The 6000-nt window shown below is 36.1% G+C and overlaps 1 protein-coding gene across 1 annotated transcript in view; it reads right to left on the reverse strand.

Annotated features, from left to right (window-relative positions):
• Positions 1-5417, reverse strand: part of LOC134795716 (C-type lectin 37Db) — a 49000-nt gene extending 43583 nt beyond the window's left edge. The window contains exon 1 of the mRNA XM_063767665.1: positions 5268-5417. The gene's annotated coding sequence lies outside the window, so the exon portion shown is untranslated. The remainder of the gene's footprint in view (positions 1-5267) is intronic.
• Positions 5418-6000: the final 583 nt, after the last annotated feature.

The following is a 6000-nucleotide window of genomic DNA, read 5'->3' on the forward strand; positions in this document are numbered from 1 at the left end:
TCGATCTGTTTCCGATATGACACTGATCTGTCAGTGTAAAAATGACGTTTTTGGTTTAAGAAATGTCACTTTTGACATCATATCATATCGGAAAAAGATCGGATAACTAAAATTCGAATACGCCTGTTTAATACATTTCGTTATATCACGCGCACCAATAAGTGCGAGCGAAATGCGCTATCCTCCTACTCCTATTCTCCTGACTGCATTTTGTCAGCACCAATCAGCATGGCAGCAATCAAGGTCATATCAAAATAAGATGAAACCATATCAAAATTTTAAAAGATAATCGATCTCAAGGAAAGGCCAAGCTCTAGTAGAAATCTCTTGCTGGCTTTATGAAGTTTATAATACTAGTGGCTCTGTGAGCTGTAGACCTCGCGAGCAGAGTTTAAAACTGAATAAATGTATGGTTCCGTTGTTTTGAAGAATTTAGAGAATCTAATTTGACCATAAAAACTTAACTATCAATTGCTTACAAAATTCGGGAATTGGTTTAGATATGTGACCTGTAGAGTAGAACATATATGGACATACGAAACAATTTTTGGCTAACAGGCCAATTCAAACTTACACTGATATCAGAAAGACATCTAACTGATGTCATTTAGTTATCGTGCACTTCACTCGTTCTTGTCCGTACATGTATTGGCGCAAGCGAGACGCACGATGACTACTAAATAACATGATAAAAATATCATCCCGATGTCAGTGTACGGTCGATGCCCCTTAAGTATACACGTCGCCATACTAATTGTATAGAAAAGTGGATAGAGTTAGACCAAGAAAAGTCTGCAGAGATTTTGACAGCACACGCAGTGCCAATGTTATTTGTGCCAGTGTCAAAATCTCTGCAGACTTTTCTTGGTCTAACTCTACTTATGTTAGGAAACCAACATTACCTTTGAATTAACCTGTAAACTGCAACTAAGAAGCTTCGTGCGCGAGTGTGGCCCATAATTTCCGAAAATCATTTTTTCTTCGAGGCAATTACCTACTCCGTTCTCATATTTTGCGTTGCCCATAATTTCCCGAAATCATTCATTCTCGGTAGCAATTACTCCGTTCCCATATTTTCCCAATGGTTTTCTTCCGCAATCGCCTATTTTTAATATTTTTAAATAAATCTTTTCCGTATAGTTTTCGTTCTTTTAAATATCTAGGATAATATTTTCTTGTTACTGTATGTTAATAGTGTAGTAATTATATTTGTTACTTGTAGGTATTTCACATACAACAAATATCAAAAACACTAAAATTAAAGCATAATCTAAAAAACCAAACGCTGTCAGCCAATAACTCTAACCTACCTCTGGGAGCAGATTCGTTTTTAGGGTCATCAAAAAAAAATAACCCTAACCTACCTATCTCTGGGAGCAGTTTCGTTTTTAGGGTCATCAAAAAAAAATAACCCTAACCTACCTATCTCTGGGAGCAGTTACGTTTTTAGGGTCATCAAAAAAAATAACCCTAACCTACCTATTTGAAAAAAACCTGGTTATTTTTACCACTAGCATTAAAAAAAAGAGAAAATATGGAGATAGAGAATATTTAGTTAGTGAAAAAAAAAACCTACTGGTTATTTTAACTACTAGGATTCAAAATAAAAGGGAATTAATTGAGAAAAGGAAAATTTAGTTTATGAAAAAATGTACACGAAAAATTAAATAAAGCGAAGAAATTCCACTGGGAAAAAATGAGAACGGAGTAATTGCCTCGAAGAAAAAATGATTTCCGGAAATTATGGGCCATTTTAGCGAGGCGATCCAAATTAAAAGGCTCAAAGTCTAACTAACATTATTGTTAGTTAGACTTTGAGCCCGGGAAAGCGCAACGTACGAGCAACCTACAGCTAGTTCCCTGAGCCCAAGGTCGACCACTACCCTAGGCAATGTTAACCCCTGCGATTTATGGATGGTGACCGCCCATGCTATAAACGTAAGTGGAAATTGACTCCTGGAACAGCCATGCCCTTGAACTAAAACCGCTAAAAAAATGTTCAAACAAAAACTCAAACGAATACGCTTACCTCGCGCTTCGCGCTCGCTTGATCAATCAGCAATACGATGTTTAAGTGCAAAAATAAATAAAAAAAATTGCATTTACTGGGGATCGAACCGGGTACCTATCCCATATCCTTGCTTGTAAGCGTCTTTCCAACTGCGCTATGATAGCATTTAGATGAGCTGACGAAATTTGGTTACTTATTCTCGAGTATGAATTTAAATATCTAATCTAAAGAGAATAAAGTGTATAGGGAACGTGCATGAACTATAGGGGGCAGCACAGGAGCCGTCAGATCTTTGGCGCGAAGCGTAGATGAGTAGTTTATGATTCCGATGTAGCCCGCGAGATGGCAGAACCTACTATGCACAAGGAAACGTACTTACGAGAACGGTAGATGGTAGCACTTGCTTTGGCAATGTACATGTGCACATATGTTTCCGATTCAGGCCACAAGATGGCAGGCCCTCCAACGCGCACGGTCCCTATAGTGGGCGCGCGTGAACTATAGGGGGTAGCATAGGAGCCGTCAGATTTTTGGCGTGAGGCGTAAATGTGACGTTCATGCTTCCGATGTAGCCCACAAGATGACAGAACCTACTATGCATAAGGAAACGTACTACAAGAACGGTAGATGGTAGAACTTGTTTTGGCAATGTACATGTTTCCGATTCAGGCCACAAGATGGCAGACCCTCCAACGCGCATGGTCCCTATATGTAGTAGAGGGTTATTGTCATACTAAATTTTGTAGTCACAGTAAATTTACTGCCATCTTTCGATACAGGATTAAAATGAAAATGAAAAAAAATATCAATAAATGTATATATGTATGGATAAATGATTTTTTTTCTTTTTAGAACGCCATATGATTTTGACCCATGTTCTTTTACTGATATGAGTAAAAATTGTTAAATATAAAATGGTGTCGCCATCTAGACGAGCATAGGCCAAAGGTATGGCGCCGTATATTCAAGAATCAAATTTTCTTTAAAGCGCAAAAAGCCATCATCTCTTGCAAAAAATAAACGAATGCGCTTAGCCCGCGCTTGATAAATAAAAAATACGATTTTTTTCATTTTTTCAAAATAAAAAAATAAAATTAAAAACAACAATTGATACGAAATTTAAGTATAAAAAAATACAAAAAGTTATGTAGCAGCATACAATTACTGGGGATGGAACCAGGGACCTCCCTATGCAAACAAAAAAGCGAACGTTTGCAAAATGCGCCATGATAGTTCTTACTAAAGCTGACGAAATTTAGCTACTCATTCTCAAGTAAAAACTAAATATCTAAATACCGCAGAAACCAGCCATACAAATTTTCTGAATTTTTGGCCATTTAATCTATAAACATATATCAAAAAGAAAAAACTCTTATGATATCGATACGACTATTTGTTTAGGCGACAGGTATCACGACTCCGCCATTTTTTAAAATTTCCAAAAACCGGATTGACAAAAAAATTTTATTTAGTCATAGAATCTGGTCACAAAATTTCATGAGAATCGGTTAAGAATTGCGACCTGTAGAGGAGAACATCCGGACATACGAAAGCAAAATGCCCGAGTCAAAACGTAGACCTTCGCTTCGCTTCGGTCAATGACGGAGTCTACCTAAAATTGTAACGTTCTCTTCACAAATTGTCCACAAGTTTCAAGTCTTAGCCGTCAGCCACTGACCTGGGGTAAGTGTTAATAAGGTTATTTAGTCACGACTATGACTGCCTAGCTTCACCTAGCATTAACTCCGAAGGCCACTTTAAGATCACGATGGTTAATTGAATGAACTAATAAGTTAATAACTGTAATAAGTAATAGATTGTCAAGTTAGCAGTTTAAATAAACTTCGCTGCTAAATAAGTAGGTAAGCAAAATCGATTTCATAAACAAAAGCCCCATGATCTTAATAAATGTCGATGACAGGGATGGTGACAGCCATCAATTTCTGTCAACGACAGAGCCCGCCCCTTGCCCGGACCTTAAAACTGACTTTAAAAGTTGACGCCATTTCTCATCCCCCCTAATATCTGTTTGTATTTAAATGGGCAGTTGAAAATTTCTTAAGGCAAGCTATGCCTCGGAAATTTTGTGATATTTTCAAAACAAATAGATACGTATCGGCCTGCGTATATTTCATTACATTTATCACCGCCATCGCTCTGAAAATAGTTTGAAAATGTCAAGAACATTATCTGTAAACTTAATAAGCAATTCTGATGAGGTTAAATTTAAATATGATGTTTAGTTTAATTTGACTGTACTTACAAAATCACTAGGTCTACGTGTCTATTCTACAAGCTAGGAATAGTGTCGCTATAGCTATAGACTTTCCTGTGTTACGCAACAAAATTTAAACGTACAAAGATACACTCATTAGCAAATCAGCATTGATATTAGCATCCTATTAGATGACAGCTCGATTCATAACTTGTCAGAAACCGGTACCGGCGATATGTGACCAAAACTAGACTTGGCCAAATTCTGATACCCACATAAAAAAAACATATGACGACTATTTCAAAGTATTTATAATATACTCGCATTAAATCAAAAAATCCTATATTGACTACATTTAAACATTTGTATGTGACAACATTTGAAAAATATGAACTTATTTTAAAGGGGTAGTAGGGGTGGATGATAACTGTTTAGTCAGGTAATTATAGATTATTTTCAGCCTACGCCACAAATGTATCACAAATGCACACATTAGATGACGTCCTGCTGAGAATTAATGAACATTTACACAATAAGTTAAAATATAATGCGTGCGAAAAACTTCAAGTGAAAGTTTTTTTGCGCTTGTAATAGGAATAATTGACATTGTCTTTCAAAACTTTAATAGGTACTATATACATAATTGGTGTTGGTAAATATGTAGCTACATATATTCATGGAAATAATATTTAGTTGAGAGAGAAACTAGAATAGTTAGTAAGCAAATGCTAAACCAGATAACTATTTACGAAGCAGCCTGGAACACACTGAAACTTATTTAAAATAATAAAACTCCAAGAAAGTATAACTAGTTTCAATACAAGCCACAAGTAAGTATTCAACTCGCTGCCAAGGTCACGAGAGAGTGGACAAATGAATTCAATATTATAATAAATTATACATTTATCTTCACGTAAACACAAGAATAAAGTTAACAGTTAAACGAAAGTAGACAAAAACAAGTCGCTAAATCGTCTTCCGATCTATTATCGGTCATCTAACGCAACATTACATAAGTGATAGTAAAACCTCTTGAACCACACCTTTTTCCGTCAAATACACTGTGTCAACCTCATTAGGCACTCGAGACGCGCGAGAAAAAAGCGCCAAAAAAGTTAGAAATCTTTGGCAAAAAATTCGCGCGACCGAAACGCGCGTGCGCGAGCGCGTTGAAGTTTCTACTAAGCGTCCGACAATATTGAGATTGAATCGAGAAGCTTTATGCAACCTTCGTCGAAAGCAGCATTCCTGCGGTCAAGCGCGTTGGCAAACGCATCTGCCACGGTGTGACCTTTGCAAGGATTTCAAATGTTGGGTGTCGTAGAGTTGATTCTAATCGGACAGTGCGATCGTAAAAATGCCCGTTGTTTTAATTGACAATTGATTTTGAACCGTATTGCAATCAGTACAGGCTTGAATTTTCTTGTGTTATTTTTCTTGACTTTACACTTTGTGTTAGGTATGTCTGAGGTTTAATAACATTATTTTGCATAAATTGCTAAACATAATTTTATAAAGTCTTAGTTTTTAGTTTCATAGAGTTCGAATGCATTTTTTTATTTCCTCATCATACTTACCAAGTTATCAGATAAAAATATGGTGATGTGTGACAAGCATAGAAGTAGAAAAATAAAAAATAGGAGTAAAAAAAAGTAAGAACGCAAAAATAGTAACATAAATTACAAAAAAAATATGCGTAAGTTTAAAATATATCCATAAATAATTGCATTCTCAACACCCACGCACAAGCATTTAAACAAGTATGTGATAAAAC

This window comes from Cydia splendana, chromosome 12, assembly GCF_910591565.1.
Source record: "Cydia splendana chromosome 12, ilCydSple1.2, whole genome shotgun sequence".
NCBI classification, from domain to species: domain Eukaryota; kingdom Metazoa; phylum Arthropoda; class Insecta; order Lepidoptera; family Tortricidae; genus Cydia; species Cydia splendana.